Raw genomic sequence first — 20,466 nt, 5'->3', positions numbered from 1 at the left:
TCTGAAATCATGGAGCACTTATTTTTTGCTTTGTTCTCACTTTGATCATAAGCAGCTATCTTGCACAAACTTTTTATCAGCAAGTAAGTATTTTTTGTACAACCTAAGAGGGAATTTGGACTAGGGCATTTCCTTATTGATATCCTCAGAGTTTCGTGTCCCTTGAGACCAATTACAAAGGTTCACAGGGTTGTTTATATTTTGCTTTCTCTTGATGCCTTTTTAATGAGGCCTCCAAGTAAACAGCAAGCATGATACTTTTTTGTTGGAGACCTGTCTGCCGCCTACAACCATTTATTACTGATACATCTGGGAAATGATTTATAAATTAAATATTAGGAAAATGTGTTTTAGGAAAAAAAAAAGTAGTAAGAGGTATAGTTTATAATTCTCATTTAGGGAGTCAGGCCAGCTATTTGCTAATAGAAGAGCACTGAGAGCCATTCTTGGAAACATGGTTGTGGTTTATGTATTAGTATATGATAAATAGAGAAAGTGGATGAAGAGAGTCTTCAGTGTGTATTTTTGGATATGTGGTTCATTTTAATAAATTGGGAAAAGAGAAGATCCCAGTGCTTCCTTCAGAAGGCCACTTGGAAAGTGAGAAATAATAAATAATAAGCTTGACATATCATTTGTGTTATAATTCCTCTGTAGGACAAAAATATGCTTATCAATAGTAAGTAAATATAACTTCATCACAGAATGGAGTGTGATAGTCAAAGTCTTCATGGAATTAAAGTAGAAAGTATACTAGAGGCTATTTTATTTTCAAAATTTTTAGTTGAAGTATAGTTGATTTACAATGTTGTATTAGTTTCTGGTGTACAGAAAAGTAATTCAGCTAAATATATATATGTGTGTGTGTGTTTATGTGTGTAGATATATATTAATATATATATATATATATATATATATATATACTTTTCAGGTTCTTTTCCATTATAGTTTTTTACACAATATTGAATACAGCTCCCTGTTCTATACTGTAAGACTTTATTTTTTATCTATTTTATATATAGTAGTCTGCATCTGCTAATCCCATACTCCAGACATCCCCCCCCTGCCCTTTACCCTTTGGTAACTGTAAGTTTGTTTTCTCTGTCTGTAAGTCTCTTTCTGTTTTGTAAATAAGTTTATTTTATCACTTTAGATTCCACACATAAGGAGTGTTGTATATTTATTTGTCTTTGTCTAAATGGCTTGCTTCACTTAGTATGATGATCTCTAGGTTCATCCATGTTGCTGCAAGTGACATTAGTTCAATTTTTTATGGCTGAGTAATATTCATACACGCACAAAGCTTTATCCATTCCTCTGTTGATGAGCATTTAGGTTGTTTCATGTCTTGGCTGTTGTCAGCAGTGCTGCTGTGAACACTGGGGTGCATATATCTTTTGGGGTTAGAGTTTTCTCTAACATGTATGTCTAGAAGTGGGATTGCTGGATCCTATGATAGTTCTATTTTTAACTTTTCTAAGGAATTGTTTTCCATAGTGACTGCACCGATTTACATTCCCACCAACAGAGTAGAAGGCTTGTGTTTTCTGCACACCCTCTAAAAGAGGCTATTTTAGAACAATCTTCTCATTGCAGAAGTGGTTAAATTGAAGACGTACCTACTGATGACTTACCCAAGGTCACACAACTTTTAAAATATTAAGCTTTGGAGGTTACTTGCAGGGCTTTGCAATTTATTTTTGTACATATACAGTTGATTTTGTGTGGCAGAATTCTGCTCTTCAGCTAATCAGTCAGATTAGGTCTGCATGTCAGTAAGAATATCTTTCACATCTGTATCATTAAAAGAAAATGAACCATAGTTGTGTTTATACACCCGGTACTTAAGAGGAACAAAATCACAGGTTTCGGATCATCTTCTAACATGTCATGAATCCTAGGGAATTAAAGCATACTCATCTTAGAGGTTTTATTTAATAGAAACATTTGTACCTTTATAATGTTCTTTTCAGTAATGAAAATGGCTGCATATAATAATGTCAAATATCTAAGAATCAATAATAATTGTATAGTCATTTATTTCCAGATCCCATTTCAATGTGTTTTGTTTCATTTCTATAAAAAAATGGTGAGGCCTTATTTAATATGTGTTTTAAAGATACAGTCAAGCCTGTATGATGATATCTAGTCTCTATTTGAAGGAAACATGTACATAGATTATCTGTATATATATTATACATTATACATTTATACAGTTGACTGCTGAACAGCATGGGGTGGGGGCACCAATACCCTCCCAACTGCTGTTGAAAATCATAGAACTTTCGATCCCCTTAAAACTTAACTACTAATAGAATACTGTTGACTGGAAGCCTTACCAATAACATAAACAGTTGATCAGCACATATATGTATGTTACAGTATATATGTATCTACATCTGCTCTACACTTTCATGCCATACCTTTTTCTTAATCTTTTCAGAATTTCTGGGCTAAATGGTTTGTCAGTAATATTTTTCTGAATATTGAAAATCTCCAGAAATGTTTTCGGTATGTTTACTGAAAAAAGGCATGCAATTCACACCCATGTTCAAGGTTCAACTGTATATTTAATAGAATTATATATATTTATGTTTACAGTATGTATTTTAAATTTTTACTTATTTTTAAATATTTTAATCTAATTTTAAATATATATATATATATTCATACATTCCTATAGAGACATTATCTCTTTCTGTTTTGACATATGAACTGATAGTTTCTGCAGAAAGCAGAAATGGCTTTGTTGGTATATATATATATATATTCATACATTCCTATAGAGACATTATCTCTTTCTGTTTTGACAGATGAACTGATAGTTTCTGCAGAAAGCAGAAATGGCTTTGTTGGTACGTAGCTGTCACCACACCATGAAGGGAATCCATTGGATCATTGATAAAGATTTAGGTATTTGGGAAGGTTAACTTTTCGTAGTTTGGTCATTTTTAGCTCTATTTACTGCCATTCCTCTAACCCATGTTGGCTTATTAGAACAATGATGTACATTTAAACATTTCTCCTTTATCTAATTTAAAACAAGTTATTTTTTAAAAAATTGAGGTATAGGTACTTCCCTGGCAGTCCAGTAGTAAAGACTCCATGCTTGCAATGCAGGGGCCATGGATTTGTTCTCTGTTCTAGGAAATAAGATCCTGTGTGTCATGATACACAGCCAAAAAAAAAAGAAGAAGAAATATAATTGACATGTGTTACGTGTATGTGCTGTTGTGTCCGAGTCTTTGCAGCCCCATGAACTGTAGCCCATCAGGCTCCTCTGTCCGTGGAATTTCCCAGGCAAGAGTACTGGAGTGGGTTGCCATTTCCTTCCCAACCCAGGGATCTAATCTGCATCTCTTCTGTTTCCTGCATTGGCAGGAGGATTCTTTACCACTGTGTCACCTGAGAAGCCACATAATTGATGTATAATGTTTTATTAATTTCAGGCATACAGCATAATGATCTGGTATTTGTATATACTGAGAAATGATCACAATCAAGTTCTTTTGATAAGTTGGTATCTTGGCAACTGTAAGAAGACAAAAAAACCCTCAAATGAACTTTGTGAGGCAGACACGGAAAATCTGTGTTGACTGCTGCTCTCTAATTCATCCTTCTGACAACATTTACAGTTAGAAGAGAACAGAGTATTCTCTAAGAGTCATAGTTTTTAGATAAAGATTGTTACGAAGGCATAATCATTACAAAAGATTTCCATCTTCCAACAATCTCTTGAAATTAATGAATAAAGACAATGGCCTTTTATTCATCCAACTTTACCACATCAGGCAGTAGAAATAGAAAATGATTTAAAAATTAATCCTTTCTTTTGACAGTTGTACAATGGTAATCCTCCATTTTTATCCTCTCAAAAGATATTTGAAGATAACTTTTTTATTCTCCTATTTTAATATTCTGTCTCATCACCTCATATATTATATAGTCAGTTTCATTGCTGGTGGCCAAAATAGAACCGCTGTTGAAAGTCAGGGCTAGGTTACTAGGGTTTTGAAGAATGTATTAACACTGAAAATCAAGACCAGGTATATTTTTAGTGTTACTGCATTAGAATATGAATCCTTAACTGAGATATCAAAAATGAAAGACTAGATTAGCTTTAATGTGAATAAGCTTAGGGATAAATCGGCTCCCTCTACTTTTGTATGTTGGCTTCCCTGGTGGCTCAGCACTAAAAAATCTGACTACCAATGCAGGAGATGTGGTTTTGATCCCTGAGTTGGGAAGTTCCCCTGGAGGAGGAAATGGCAACCCACTCCAGTATTCTCACCTGGAAAATCCCATGTACAGAGGAGGCTGGCAGGCTGCAGTCCATAGGGCTGCAAAAGAGTCTGACAGGATTGAGCACCTGAGCACAACAGCAACAGTCCAGCACAGTCAGCCTGACTATGGTGACTTGGGCAAGCAAAGATAAGACAAATGTTATTTTTACTCATGTATGATAGTAGCAGAGTGTAAGAACTATTCCTTAAGCCCTTTGTTAGATTTGCAGTGCTTTGGAATCTCACTTGTTCAGAGTGAGCACCAGCCCACCATAGTGCAACGTCTGTATTTCAACCAGACTTTACATTTAAAATGACGATATTAGTGCAATGAATCTCTCCCTTGTTTGTTACTCAGTCAACTTGAAAACTGGCATGCGTGTATGACACATACTTGTTTCCTCAGAAGTATTGAGCTATTTATTCAATAGAACCTGTAAAAGTGTTAAAAATCTGATAAATAGAATTCTAATTAAATACATCTGTTGAGGAGAAAGTAAACCATTAACATGAAAAATTTGGAAACTGCGGCCTTAAATGATTGCCCTGTTTGGTTTTATGGAATGGCTTTTCAAAAGGAAGTTTTATTTTTCAAACTGAAAGTTCATTCACTGGACTATTACTTTCTTTCCTTTATTTTTTATTCTCCTTCCCTGTCTCCCCCCTTTCCATCTGTCTCCTTCCCTTTATTATGGAAAAATTAGTCCCTGGGAAAAGATACTGAATTCCTTATTCTCTATATGTCATGTAAATTTCATTGTTTTATGCCTCTTTGCCTTTGATTGAATGGTTGTTGCATTTTGAAGCATATTATCTCCTTTTAAATTTAGATATGCTTCATTTAATGTAAGAATCTTAAATTTTAAGTGTATAGATCAATATAGGTACCTGTAACCCACACTCCTATCAAGAAAGAGGATATTTTCATTACCTTGGAAGAGTTCTCTCTTACCTCTCTTAACTCTTTACAGTCGATGTCTCCCTAACTTGAAACAATTGGTCTTCTGACTTCTGTCACTAGGATTTGACATATAGACTGGGTTTGCCTGTTCTTGAACTTCATATACAGAGAGTCAAACTCTGCAACCTCTGAAAAAGGCAAGTACCTCGGCTTATGTTCATAAACTGTAAGTTTTAAGACACTGTTCTTAGTCAACTGAGATGGGAGAGGTAATGTTTCTTTGGCCTTTAACTTGAACTTTGACGTAGAATAGTTCATCTGTTCAAGTACAGATGACATCTTGAAGTTTTTCTTGTATTCAAGTTTAGAGAGAGCATGAGCATTTACCAAATACTCAATGCAGTTAATCAGAGGCCCTTCGTAGACAGTCAGTGCATTTATAACATCTGTGTTCATTTCCATACCTTAAAACACAGATAAGCTTTTCATTATATGAACACATTGTTTCAACTTTAGATCTTTCTGTTCTTAGTCTTCTCTTTCACATATTAATTTATGCATTTACCCTTATTTTAAAGTTTTTACTATTTGCTTATTATATTTTTACTATTGTACATTTTATTTATTTTATTGTAGGTAGGTTACTCATTTTTTCTCTGTATGTACATGTATATATACATGTGTGTGTATGTATACTTATGTGTGTGCATATATATATATATATATATATGTATTTTTTTTTCTTTCTTTCTTTAAATGCCAAGAAATGAGACTCCAGTACTCCACTGTCTGGGTCATAGGCCTTTTGTGTTTTAATGAGGACATTGGACTCTCTCATAGTATATAGCAATAGTTGATACAGTTTATCTGAGTTATTAAATAATTGATGATGCTTTAGATAATATGTTTTGTTACATTTATGCATCATATGTATATACTCCTGTAACTTAAAACAAGGTGGAATTGTAGAACAGTTAAGATAGAAAGCTTTAAATTAAACTGCCTGAATTCGAGTCATAGATATACAGCTTGCTATTGTAAGACTTGAAGCAATTTACTTAAACTCACTGGATCTTACTTTATTCATTTGTAAAAGCAATGGTATTGGAACTTACCTCATAAACCTGTTATGATGATTGAGCTAGACTATACCTTCAGAGTAGATAATAAGCACTTCACATGTGTTAGCTATTATTTCCACTGTTCCAAGTGGGCAGGTCATTTTTATTTAAAAATATATATAAGATTACATATGATCTTATATACCTTCACATAGTAAAAGTGCAGTATGTGAATTAACCTGTCAGCTATTTTCTGTAGCCAAAATTGGCAAAAGCTAAATATTTGTGTTCAGTCTGGCTCTTGTATCTCTACTTTAGGTGAATCAAAGTGAATGATAACAACCATAGAGAAATTGCTTCTTGACTACAAATAATGAGACACTCCAGTTTAAATTACTTCAACAATGGTCTTGATTGAATCATTCTCAACTGCATAGTTTGAGAATCCAGACAGTAGTTCTAAGAATAACAAAAGAAAATTCAAACCTCTCTTTTTGAATCACTAAGCCTTTTGATATTGGGAGACTGTTTTAGATGTGGGGAAAAAAGATAAACATCAAATTTGTTGAACATAAAAGTGTGTGATCCTAAATTATTTACCTTTGAAAATTAATTTTAATTTTTCTCATTCTATAAAGATTTCTGTGTAAAGCCTTGAGTATACAATATATGTTAAATGTCATTGAGTACCTACTATTGGCAACTACAGTTGTGGATTTTTTCATCAAACATGTCATATTTTTGGTGCTAACAACTCGGTGCTTAGCCTAGTCTTGACATTGACATCCAGAATCTATATTGGTGGTTCTGACTGGGCAGCAAAGATGACAGAGACTTAAATCTCCCCCTCACTGTGGACACAGGGGATGGTGCCTCCAGCGTATGAATGATAGATGATAGCATAGACATATGACTGGAAGATGGTAGATGTAAGACTTTCCTGACCTGTGGGGTTTCAGATTTTCCTAATATTGTAAGATGGCTGGTGGCTTCCAAAGGTCCATGCCTTTGAGGTACCAGAAATGCTTCTTATTTATGTAGGCATTTCATCCCACTAATGTAGGGCTTCCCTGGTAGCTCAACTGGTAAAGAATCTGCCTGCAATGCAGGAGACCCTGGTTCAATTCCTGGGTCAGAAATTTCCTCTGGAGAAGGGTTAGGCAACCCACTCCAGTATTCTTGGGCTTCTTTGGTGGCTCAGACAATAAAGAATCCACCTATAATGCCAGAGACCTGGATTCGCTCCCTGAATTGGGTAGGTCCCCTGGAGGAGGGCATGGCAATCCACTCCAGTATTCTCGCCTGGAGAATCCCCATGGACAGAGGAGCCTGGCTGGCTAGAGTCCATGGAGTTGCAAAGAGTCAGACTGAGTAACTAAGCACAGCACAGCATATGAGGATGTAACATCTTTGGGGAGCACATTTTAGGGGTTAATTTGTTTCTTTCTGTATTACTTAGCATAAGGGCTTGCACTTATCCCCCACATAAATATTTCTAGATAAATGAAACAAGCTTATAAGATTTTCAAAGGACAGTGAAATACAAAGACTACTTTAAAAGAATATGACAGCAAAAATGCATATATGTGTAAAAATATATAAAATAATTCTCACTGAAATATTAATGGGCAGTTATCTTTAGCAGGAAATTCAAGTAGTTAAAACATTTCTTTGTTATTATTTCATTTTTATACTGATTCTACATTATTTATATAATCAGAAATAAAAGAATATACACAGAGTAGATTCTAAAAGAAAACCTGAGCAAACCATTAACTATAGAAGAAATCAGTGACATTTTCAACTACTTCTCAAGAAATTATCCTGCCTGCTCCTTCACAGAACATATTTTTCAAATTTAATTTCTGTAAGCATATGGGGTGGTCTGGTATTCCCATCTCTTTCAGAATTTTCCACAGTTTATTGTGATCCACACAGTCAAAGGCTTTGGCATAATCAATAAATCAGAAATAGGTAGTTTTCTGGAACTCTCTTGCGTTTTCCATGATCTGGTGGATGTTGGCAATTTGAAAGAGATGGAAATACCAGACCACCTGACCTGCCTCTTGAGAAACCTATATGCAGGTCAGGAAGCAACAGTTAGAACCGGACATGGAACAACAGACTGGTTCCAAATAGGAAAAGGAGTATGTCAAGGCTGTATATTGTCACCCTGCTTATTTAACTTCTATGCAGAGTACATCATGAGAAACGCTGGACTGGAAGAAGCACAAGCTGGAATCAAGATTGCCGGGAGAAATATCAATAACCTCAGATATGCGTATGACACCACTCTTATGGCAGGAAGTGAAGAGGAACTAAAAAGCCTCTTGATGAAAGTGCAAGAGGAGAGTGAAAAAGTTGGCTTAAAGCTCAACATTCAGAAAACGAAGATCATGGCATCTGGTCGAATCACTTCATGGGAGATAGATGGGGAAACAGTGGAAACAGTGGCTGACTATTTTTCTGGGCTCCAAAATCACTGCTAATGGTGACTGCAGCCATGCAATGGAAAGACACTTACTCCTTGGAAGGAAAGTTATGACCAACCTAGACAGCATATTAAAAAGCAGAGACATTGCCAACAAAGGTCTGTCTAGTCAAGGCTGTGATTTTTCCAGTAGTCAAGTATGGATGTGAGATTTGGACTGTGAAGAAATCTGAGCATTGAAGAACTGATGCTTTTGAACTGTGGCTTTGGAGAAGACTCTTGAGAGTCCCTTGGACTGCAAGGAGATCCACCCAGTCCATCCTAAAGGAGTTAGGTCCTGGGTGTTCATTGGAAGGACTGATGTTGAAGCTGAAGCACCAATACTTTGGCCACCTGATGTGAAGAGCTGACTCATTGGAAAAGACCCTGATGCTGGGAAAGATCGAGGGCAAGAGGACAAGGGGACGACAGAGGATGAGATGGTTGGATGGCATCACCGACACAATGGACATTCGTTTGGTTGGCTCCGGGAGTTGGTGGTGGACAGGGAGGCCTGGTGTGCTGAGGTTCATGGTGTCGCAAAGAGTCGGATATGACTGAGCAAGTGAACTGAACTGATATATCTATTCCCTCCCTGTGGAGCCTCCCTACTCCCTCCCATCCCACTCCTCTAGGTCTTCACAGAGCACTAGGTTGGGCTCATGTGGTATGCAGCATCTTCCCACTAGCTATTTTACCCCTGATAGTATATACATATCAATGCTACTTTCTTACAATTCTGTTTTAAAACCAGCAGTAATTTTTTCATACATTGAAAGAAAAACACATAAAGAGAGGAAGATAATAAATGTTGAGTGAATTTTGTTGGAAAACTCTTCCAGTATCTCAAAATCAGGAAGCAGTTTTCTCTTTATCTAAATCTTTATGTCTAATATAGTAAATATAATGCAACTGTAGGTTTAACCTCTTTCTATGTTGATGACTCATTTAAAAGCATTTCTGGTTTTATCTGGTGGATGAGGTATTCTGATTTCTCTTTTGACTTGAGTGCCACGTAATCAACACCATAGTGTTAAATGCATTCATCCTAAGAGACTCTACTATCGTGTAGCCCCTATCTTTTCCCTTCTCAGCATGAATGACCATTCCAGAAGCAAGTGTATTTTGTAAAGGTATTGATGGTGTTGGCTTGTAAAAGCCTCATAATGTTTTGCCCACATCAAACCTGCACTCTCTGAATGAGAGAACCATAATAGCACAAGCCTCCTGGTAATCTATATGAATTTTATAGAATTGCAGTTTATGGATCAGCTTTGTAATAGTACAGTGTTTCATTGGGCTTAACCAGGTGTGGGAAATTGTTCAGTGCTTTTATAAAGCCATAACATTTTCAAGGACAGGGATGTGATGGATCATTTCGTAAGAGAGAAGAAATGGATTAAACATCACATTATTTTTAGTCCAATAGTAAGTGTAAGAAGGGAGGTTTGTTTTGCTTACTATTCTTTTCCATCTAGCCAGCATTTTGCTTTGATGGTCCATACACTAAATTCCTTTGCATTTTCCTTTTTCCATCATATTTTTTATTTTATCCTGTGTTAATAACATAATAAATTCATAAAATTCCTAAAACTCTGATACTTCATTCATTTGTTGCTGCTATTGCTGTTAGCCTTGTTTATTTTTACCTCTTCTTTAAATATTTTAAAAATTGATGTTTGCTTTGTCTCATTAGACCTCTAGATTGCACTACATTCTCCTCCTTCACTCCCAAGTCTGGAGGCGTAACAACCCAAGTTATAAGTTATGTTCATAGTACTGTAATTTCCTTAACTACTGAGTGAATTTCAAATACAAGGTGATTTGGAAGTGAGAATTATTTAGTCAATAAACAGCTATTGTATAAGCATTAAGTTACATGTATAGTATCCTGTCCTTACAAAATGAATCTAGTGGAGAGAGAAATTAAAAACATATTTAGCAGATACTTATTTTATGTAACAAAAGAGAGCTTATCTGTAAGTTAGAATCTGATTCCTTCCTAAGGTTATTCCATATCATGGACCACATGTGTCCTCCAGAAAGAATACACTCTTTAAGTTTCAGACTTTATAGGTGATGTTGCTTTATATTCTGACTCTGCCATGTACTGACTTTGTGACCTAGAGAAATTTACTTCATTTAGCTTTGCCATCAGAGTTTGCATCTTTGAAATGATGATAATAGGAATATATGCCTTACATGGTATTTGTGAAATTACTTTTGTGCATAGATGTACTTAAATGATAGTTGGTAGGTAGTCCAACCATCTCGTGTGCCCATGGTGGGGCTGGACTGCTCTACTCATGCTCTTTACATTGGGGAGGTCTTTCCTGCTTCCTTATTTGAGTTTCCAGTTACCACTGTTAATTCTGAAAAGTCTGTGTAACTTGTGTTATAAAAGAACTAAGGGTCTGTCTGGTGTCCTGACTCCTGCATCAGATTTGCTTCTTTTGTCAGAAGCCTCACTGTTTGATGACCACCCTTCTCAACTGCGGGCTGGCAGACAGGTTATAATGGCTCCAGCTGCCTCCTAGGCACTCTGTCGTGTTTCCTCCTTCCCTGGGGTCTTTATCTGCCCTGGAGCAGGCACAGGTCCATTTGGTTTCCACAAAACTTATTCTCTATTTCTCCTCTTATCCTGTGTCATTCGTAGAGATGTGGATGGACTTAGAGTCTGTCATATGTAGTGAAATGAGTCAGAAAGAGAAAAATAAGTACAGTATATTAATGCAAATACGTGGAATCTAGAAAAATGGTACAGATGAACCTATTTCCAGGGCAGGAATAGAGACACAGATGTAGAGAACGGACGTGTGGACTCTACGGGAGGGGATGGCGAGACGAAGGGGAGATTGGGATTGACGTATATGCACTATCATGTAGAAAATAGGTGGCTAGTGGGAAGCTGCTTTAAAGCACAGGGAGCTCAACTTGGTGTTCTGTGGTGACCTAGAGGGTGGGGTGGGGGGCAGGTGGGGTGTGGGGTAAGTGGGAGAGACACTCAAGGGTGAGAGGATATATGTATAGCTGATTCACTTCATTGTACAGCAGAGACTAATACAGCATCGTAAAATAATTGCACTGCAGTTTTTTTTTTTTATTTAAAGTGTACCAAATAAGCATGTTGTAAATAAACAAAGCAAAGATAAGTCTGTGCTTGGATGAGCATAAGCTCACTGGAAGGAATAGTGAGTATGGGTGATCTTGTCAGAGCTGTTTCAGTCCATGAGTTATTTGGTCCCTGGTCAAGTAGATTAGGGATGGGGAGACCTGGTGTGCTGCAGTCCACGGGGGTCGCAAAGAGTCGGAAACACCTGGACAGCTGAACAACAACAAGTAGACAGTTGATGGCAACTTCAGGAGCAGAATCCAGTTTCTTTAGTAGAGCTCACTATCTATCATGAAACAACCAAGGACATTCACAATCACATTTTGAGCTGATTTCAAAAGCAGTAACCTCAGTCCATGATCCGAATCAAGCTTCAAATTCAGAGATACTGAGTTTGCCCTGAACTACCTGATGCTCTACGATGGGATTTTGAGCACAGCTCCTTTCCCATCCCTCATATTAATAACTTGACAACAGACCCCTTGGGAAGTGATTGTAAAAAAGAAAACTAACTAATAAAATGAGATTAGAGGAACCTCTTGAAAATAATATATACAGGGCATTTACAAGTGCTAACTAAGACAATCAGTTTGCAACACAATACTGCTTATGACCCAGGTACTAAAATTACTGCTAAACCATTAGCTACAATAGTATTACCTCCAGTAGCAAGCGTTTACTTCCTGTCCTGTTATATGCTATTTAACATGATCCAGTGTCAGCATAAAGCTGTAATTTGGCAATTGCGCTTGTGTGTTTAATAATGTTGATAAAGCAGAAATACAGACTCCGTGAAATGATTCCACTTTTGTAACACACATCCAGGGCTTAAGCAAGATGAAGCCATTCAGCATTTCTGATATATAGAGGGTAGGATGTACTTACTATATTAAGAAATAACACATAAAATGATGTCTGGAACACTGAATTGAGAAAAGTAATCAATGTCATTTTTAATCAGTGTTGGCTTGCATTGTGAAAGAGGGGAATGATCTACAGAGCATGATGTTTGTATCAGAGTTTAGAGGATCCCAAAAAATGAAAGAAGCTTTAGATCCATAGGGTGAAAAAGGATGAATCTTAATGTAGGACAAGGATCAGTTCAGTTCAGTCACTCAGTCGTGTCCGACTCTTTGTGACCCCATGAATCGCAGCATGCCAGGCCTCCCTGTCCATCACCAACTCCCGGAGTTCACTCAGACTCACGTCCATCGAGTCAGTGATGCCATCCAGCCATCTCATCCTCTGTCGTCCCCTTCTCCCCCTGCCCCCAATCCCTCCCAGCATCAGAGTCTTTTCCAATGAGTCAGCTCTTTGCATGAGGTGACCAAAGTACTGGAGTGTCAGCTTTAGCATCATTCCTTCCAAAGAACACCCAGGACTGATCTCCTTTAGAATGGACTGGTTGGATCTCCTTGCAGTCCAAGGGACTCTCAAGAGTCTTCTCCAACAGGTCCAAAAAATAAAGGGCTTTCTTAAGATTTTGTTATGAAAGTAAATTTGTTTGCTCTAGGATTCAGGACTAGGATCAACAGGTAGAAGGTAAATTGACACATGGTTCAAGTTTCTAAAAGGATTTATAAAACTGGATCTTCCCAACAATGGGAAAAAAATAAGCTGCTTTGAATAATAGTGAATAGTCCATTATTGCAAGTAATTAACCATATAATAAGTAACCTTCTAACTTGAATTAGGTACCCCAGATCCCCATTGGCTGAAAAGCTTGGTGTAGGTTATTGTCTACATTTCAGTGTAATACAACTTTCTATACCTTAAGATTTTCAATTTTATTAAGATTTTATAAATTTTAGGGTGGTAGTGAAGTATTTATAGTGGCCATCATGTGTTCTGGGTGTGTCCAACATTTATTTGTTCATATGTAGGAGACACAATGAACTGATCCCCTTAAGTCCATGTCAGTTCAATGATTTTAAAAATGCTGGCATTTTAGTGAAATGTTCTGTGGATTACACAATATAACACAGTAAATAGAAAAGTCTGCAACTAAAAGATAAAGCACTTATATGTCATATAACATTGTGTGAATAAATGTAAAATGATTTTGAACCAATTTTTAAAACTTCTACTAACAAGCATCATCAGTTGTCATGCAGAAGATGATGAGGGGCAAAGGGTATGTTAAGGAAGTTTACAGATAACCAAATGCCTTCTTTTATTAAATGCATTTCCCCATCTTTAAAGGAGTAATTGTGTGTATCCAAATGTGTGTAGTTTCAGGGATCTATCTGGTCCTCTGTCCCTCATACATATACACAAATATAAGCATATAAATCAGCTCAAATATTTATTTCCCTTATGGTCTCAGAACATTAAATGTTTGTAATCACTGCACTGCATGACTATAATTTTTAGTTACAGATTGAATAGTTCTGAGATGTTGATTTTGCTGAAAATTGTGGTCACTGGGCAACGTGGTTTATGGATGACACTCTCACATATAGAGTCTTAGGGCATTTGGGGGAGTTTGTTCCTGATTGCACCTGTTTGCAGTGGCATAGTACAAGTAGATGTTATGATTTCCTGTTTCTGGTGCTATCAGCACCCTGCCTGTATACCTCAGACCTTTAATTGTGTTCTTGAAGACCTCTAGTCCCTATTACCTATAGCCCTTTTTTCTAAATTCTCTTTTCCTAAAACTGTGGGAAATTGCACTGCTCATAAGATATGACTGAGCTGTAAATGCTGAGAATTACCATCCCTTGGAAGTGGCCCTCCACTGGTGACTCTTGGTGTGGGTGCAATTTAAATAGCCTTGCTCCCCTACCCCGTAGGCAGGACCACCCTGCAAGATGTGTTTTACACCACTTGGCTGAGTTTCTGTGGAGGACTGCCCACTGTGTTAGTGGCTTTAATAAAAATATTACTTATTGGATGTTTTTACTCCTGTATAACATTTTCTCACTTTCTTCCTAGCATCACCTGTATTTCCTAAATAAACTCATTTTATCCTAATCCTTATCTTAGAGACGGCTTTTGGAAAAACACAGACTAAGACACATATTGTCCCCAGTTGACAAGAGCAGGCCATCTTGAAAGGTCTTATAGAACCAGCCTTTATTTCACCATACATTTCATATTCCAGTCTCAGCTCAGCCATCTCCCATGTTGACTTAAAAAAAAAATCATGACATGAGAGTTGTAGTCATGTTTTATTTGGGGCAAAATGAGGACTAAAGCCTGGGAGACACAATCTTAGATCGCTCAGAGAAACTGCTCCAAAGAAGATAGGGGGGAAGGTCAGTGTATATGTGATTTTGGTGAAGGGAGTCACCGTCAAGCAAATATATTTTCCAAAAGATTTCTCCTAGTCACGAAGAGCAGTTGTCACCATGAAGGATTTTAGTGCTTTTTTAGATATGAGGATATTCAAGAATTGAACTCATAAAATCACCTTCTAAAAATATCTACCCATCTGAAGACCTGCTCTGCCAGTTTTTCCCAGAGCACAGGGTACCTCATTTCTGTTCTCAGCCCATAACTCCTTTCAAGGGGTGTTGAAAATTAGCAGCTACAGTAGCACCTGGTTTGATCCTTGAAGATGGCAAGTGTCAATTTGTAGTTGACACCCATCACCCTAATAATCAACCTCCTATAACAATCAATGCCTTGTTTTAAAGAGGCAGTAGGGAGTGAGCTTTAGGGTATGCATAAGAGAGTTTCATATGCCTATCTTGATTTCCTTTCTCTGCTGTTTGTAATGGGAAACGTTAGTCTGTGCTTGAAGCCCCTCTTCACATACTTATTCAGTATTCTCTTGAATGGTGTGTGTCCTCACTGAAGTTTAACATTTGTACATCAGAGATGGGGCTGAAGCCAAATTCATTTACAATATAACCACTTAGTATGGAACTCTTACTTGATAGACAGAATGCTAAGCACTTTATAATCATTATTGACATTACAGTCATGGCTATCTTTTGAGACAGAACTATTGTTCCCATTTTACCAATAGAAACCTTAGTCACAGAGACTGTATTATGTAATTTGCTTAACACACTAACAATGAAGTCTTGCTAGTTCCTAGCAAGGAATTTCCTTGCTAGGAAGGAACTTAAAGAAACTTCCTAGCAAGGAAGAGACTGGAAGAGCATTTGTGTTTTTAGACATTATTTATAATATTGGCATCTGTACACTGGCGTACTTGCCTGATTTTGTGTTTCTATCTAGTCTGACATCTGTAACTAACTGTTGTAGATAACTTTGTTTCTGTTCTCTGACAATGCAATGAAAAAGCAGTCACTAGGAAATTCTCCGGAGAAGTCAATGGCACCCCAGTCCAGTACTCTTGCCTGGGAAATCCCATGGATGGAGGAGCCTGGTAGGCTGCAGTCCATGGGGTCGCTAAGAGTCGGACACAGCTGAGCGACTTCACTTTCACTTTTCACTTTCAAGCATTGGAGAAGGAAATGGCAACCCACTCCAGTGTTCTTGCCTGGAGTGGGCTGCTGTCTCTGGGGCCACACAGAGTCGGACACGACTGAAGCGACTTAGCAGCAGCAACAGCAGCAGCAGGAGATTCTCAGCTGAGATAAAGTTACACAGACTTGGTGAGGGGTATTGCAGAGGAGGAAAGCTTTCCAGTGGAACAAAAGAGAGGAATGCAGACCAGATTTTCAAGCTAATTTGAGTTAGCACTTGGCCTTGTTGCCCTTGATCCTGAGTGCCTAACCCTGTTCTCTTTAGACACTTCCTTTTCCAAACTTCTCCATAGATGAAAGTGATAACCCAGGGCTGTTGGTTTTGGTTCTGCTCATTCTGCAGCTTTTTACATTATGGGAGGCCATCTGGATTTGATAGTTCCCTCTTTCACCCACACAGATGTGGTGTTCTTCAGTGTCCCTCAAAAAGAGACATCTTTTCAACAGCAAATTCTAAGTGTATTGTGATAGCGGTCTCTATTTTGATTCCTGAGAGTCAGAAAAATAAAGATTTGCATCAAATCTAAAGCCATTGTTCTGCAAGCTAGTTTCCACTACAAGGTCTTCCCTATAGATTGTTGATACTTCTGCTCTAAAATGGGGTACAGGAATTTATTTTAGCATTTTAGAAGCATCTGTATAGCCTCAAAATAATTCACAATTTTGAAGGAATGACTTCATCTCATTGTCACAGTGTGGAGAGCTTTTGATGTCAAAGAATATCCATTAACATCCTGTTTTTTCTAGTGTCTGAAAGTGACATGGCTTCAAAGGTATTCTGTATCATTTGCAGGGATGGAAGGACCATCAGGTCATAAGATAGGAGGTTTCCTACACTTCAGTGAGCACTGTGTTGTCCAGGAGCTAACTTTGTTTTACCCTTTTCTACTACCTGTCCTGAATTTCTAGTTCTGAATCAATTTCCATGCCAAACTGGAAAAGTAGCATTGCCCTCTTTTGCACATCAATTTTGGATTTCAGCATGGAAGGTGATGCCATTATTTTTAGTGAAATGAACTTTGAATGAACTCCAAAATAATAAACCAATAACCAATACAACAAATAAGTGATTCACCTCAGAGCAATCTGACTTCTAGAAGTGGTGTTCCTGGGAAGCTTGTGTGTAACTGCCTTCTAGAAAGCCTCAGAAGTTTTTGCCTTTCTTTACTTTTTTTTTTTTTTCCAAATGGACGATTTTTGACAAACAGACTCCAAAGGGCAGTCAAGTGTCAAATACAAAGTTATGGCTGGTACAGCTGCCTTTGGGATCACACGCTCCATTTATTCATTATAGAAAGCTCAGATGCACAATCATGTGGTGCCATTTTGTGTACCTGTCAGTTTAGTTCATTTAATGAACATTGATCATGCTCATTCAGACAAATTTCTCCATGCTGCAGACAACTCAGTCATGTCTAAAAGGTGTGGTAGGACTTTGGTTTTCTTGCAGCCTGCCTCTGTGAAGTGCTTCTTGCCAAAAATAAACCAACAAATTTGACTAAAATGTACCTTTAATTTTGCTGCAGAAGAGAAAATATATTAATTAAAATTTATTCTGGTTTTGCTGATATAAATCCAGTATTTTTCTACTTAAAAATTGAAATTCTAATGACTTTGTCATTAGAGTCCTCTATGGATGTTTCAAGTTTTGCAGTTTTATTTGTACCAAATGTCACCTTTTTTCTTCTTTTTAAAATATTCTGTTATAAATTTGCTACTGGGTAGGTTTATCACTCTTTGACTGCATTGAGTACACTGTTCGATTGGTGCCAGATTCATTGTCCTATATTAGCATGAGAAAAATACATTATTTTTCTTACCATTTGATTTTTGATCCTGTCAAAAAATCTCACAAAATAATAGTTTAGGTTCTTACGATTGGAATACATCACTTTTATGAATGATATTTTGTTATTCAGTTGTTATTGGACACAGATTTTTAAAATATGTTCAGTTAGTTTGTCTCAGCTTAGGGTACTCTATATTTAGAAATGATTTACTCATAACTCCTGTGTCAGGAGATGATCCTCATCAGGCTTCGGAAAGGGCTAAGTACATTTACATTATTCTACATGTGTTGTTATTTCAACGAGTGTATTTCATTTGACTGAGCTTTCTTCCATCACCGTGGGGTACAAAATAGCTGAACAAGACAGATGTGCTCAAATTATAATACAGACTCATCTAAACAACTTGTGGGGTTTCCAAGTTGCTGATGAAAATTAGAATTGAATCATGATACCAAGCACTCCACATATCCAACTTTTAGATATTGATAATCCTGTGAAATAAATGGAGCATCCCATCCAGAATGTAGTATACCTTTAGAATAAATTTATTAACCTGACAACTTTTTTTTTTTTGGTCTAAGACTCTATTGGCTCAGATCATGAATTCCTTATTGCCAAATTCAGACTTACATTGAAGACAGTGGGGAAAACCACTAGACCATTCAGGTATGACCTAAATCAAATCCCTTTTGATTATACAGTGGAAGTGAGAAATAGATGTAAGAGACTAGATCTGATAGACAGAGTGCCTGATGAACTATGGACAGAGGTTTGTGACATTGTACAGGAGACAGGGATCAGGACCATCTCTATGGAAAAGAAATGTAAAAAAGCAAAATGGCTGTCTCAGGAGGCCTTACAAATAGCTGTGAAAAGAAGAGAAGCAAAAAGCAAAGCAGAAAAGGAAAGATAGAAGCATCTGAATGCAGAGTTCCAAAGAATAGCAAGAAGAGATAAGAAAGCCTTCCTCAGTGATCAATGCAAAGAAATAGAGGAAAACAACAGAATGAGAAAGACTAGAGATCTCTTCAAGAAAATTAGAGATACCAAGGGAACATTTCATGCGAAGATGGACTCGATAAAGGACAGAAATGGTATGGACCTAACAGAAGCAGAAGATATTAAGAGGTGGCAAGAATACACAGAAGAACTGTACAAAAAAGATCTTCACGACCCAGATAATCACAATGGTGTGATCACTGGCTTAGAGCCAGACATCCTGGAATGTGAAGTCAAGTGGGCCTTAGGAAGCATCACTACGAACAAAGCTAATGGAGGTGATGGAATTTCAGTTGAGCTATTTCAAATCCTGAAAGACGATGCTGTGGAAGTCCTACACTCAATACGCCAGAAAATTTGGAAAACTCAGCAGTGGCCCCAGGACTGGAAAAGGTCAGTTTTCATTCCAATCCCTAAGAAAGGCAATGCTAAAGAATGCTCAAACTACCGCACAATTGCACTCATCTCACATGCTAGTAAAGTAATGCTCAAAATTCTCCAAGCCAGGCTTCAGCAGTACATGAACCATGAACTTCTAGATGTTCAAGCTGGTTTTAGAAAATGCAGAGGAACCAGAGATCAAATTGCCAACATCCGCTGGATCATGGAGAAAGCAAGAGAGTTCCAGAAAAACATCTATTTCTGCTTTATTGACTATGCCAAAGCCTTTGACTGTGTGGATCACAATAAACTGTGGAAAATTCTGAAAGAGATGGCCATACCAGACCACCTGACCTGCCTCTTCAGAAACCTGTATGCAGGTCAGGAAGCAACAGTTAGAACCAGACATGGAACAACAGACTGGTTCCAAATAGGAAAAGGAGTACGTCAAGGCTGTATATTGTCACTCTGCTTATTTAACTTATATGTAGAGTACATCATGAGAAATGCTGGGCTGGAAAAAGCACAAGCTGGAATCAAGATTGCTGGGAGAAATATTAATAACCTCAGATATGCAGATGACACCACCCTTATGGCAGAAAATGAAGAGGAACTAAAGAGCCTCTTGATGAAAGTGCAAGAGGAGAGTGAAACAGTTGGCTTAAAGCTCAACATTCAGAAAACGAAGATCATGGCATCTGGTCCCATCACTTCATGGCAAATAGATGGGGAAACAGTGGAAACAGTGTCAGATTTTATTTTTTGGGGCTCCAAAATCACTGCAGCTGGTGACTGCAGCCATGAAATTAAAAGACGCTTACTCCTTGGAAGGAAAGTTATGACCAACCTAGATAGCATAGTCAAAAGCAGAGACATTGCTTTACCAACAAAGGTTCGTCTAGTCAAGGCTATGGTTTTTCCAGTGGTCATGTATGGATGTAAGAATTGGACTGTGAAGAAAGCTGAGCGCCGAGGAATTGATGCTTTTGAACTGTGGTGTTGGAGAAGACTCTTGAGAGTCCCTTGGACT

The 20,466-nt window shown here is 37.5% G+C and overlaps 1 protein-coding gene across 3 annotated transcripts in view; it reads left to right on the top strand.

The window, feature by feature from the left end:
- CNTN4 (contactin 4) overlaps window positions 1-20,466 on the top strand; it is a 1,031,287-nt gene that overhangs the window by 325,755 nt on the left and 685,066 nt on the right. Inside the window, exon 1 of one of the 3 annotated variants that reach the window (XM_055557496.1) lies at window positions 2,812-2,855. The exons of the other annotated variants lie outside the window; for them this stretch is intronic. The gene's annotated coding sequence lies outside the window, so the exon portion shown is untranslated. Of the gene's footprint in view, window positions 1-2,811; window positions 2,856-20,466 lie in introns of those variants that run through there. 3 annotated transcript variants of the gene reach the window in all.

Source organism: Bubalus kerabau, chromosome 20 (assembly GCF_029407905.1).
Source record: "Bubalus kerabau isolate K-KA32 ecotype Philippines breed swamp buffalo chromosome 20, PCC_UOA_SB_1v2, whole genome shotgun sequence".
In the NCBI taxonomy this organism is placed as follows: domain Eukaryota; kingdom Metazoa; phylum Chordata; class Mammalia; order Artiodactyla; family Bovidae; genus Bubalus; species Bubalus kerabau.
Note: the sequence above shows the minus strand (reverse complement) of the source record. Positions and strands in the feature narration are given on the sequence as shown.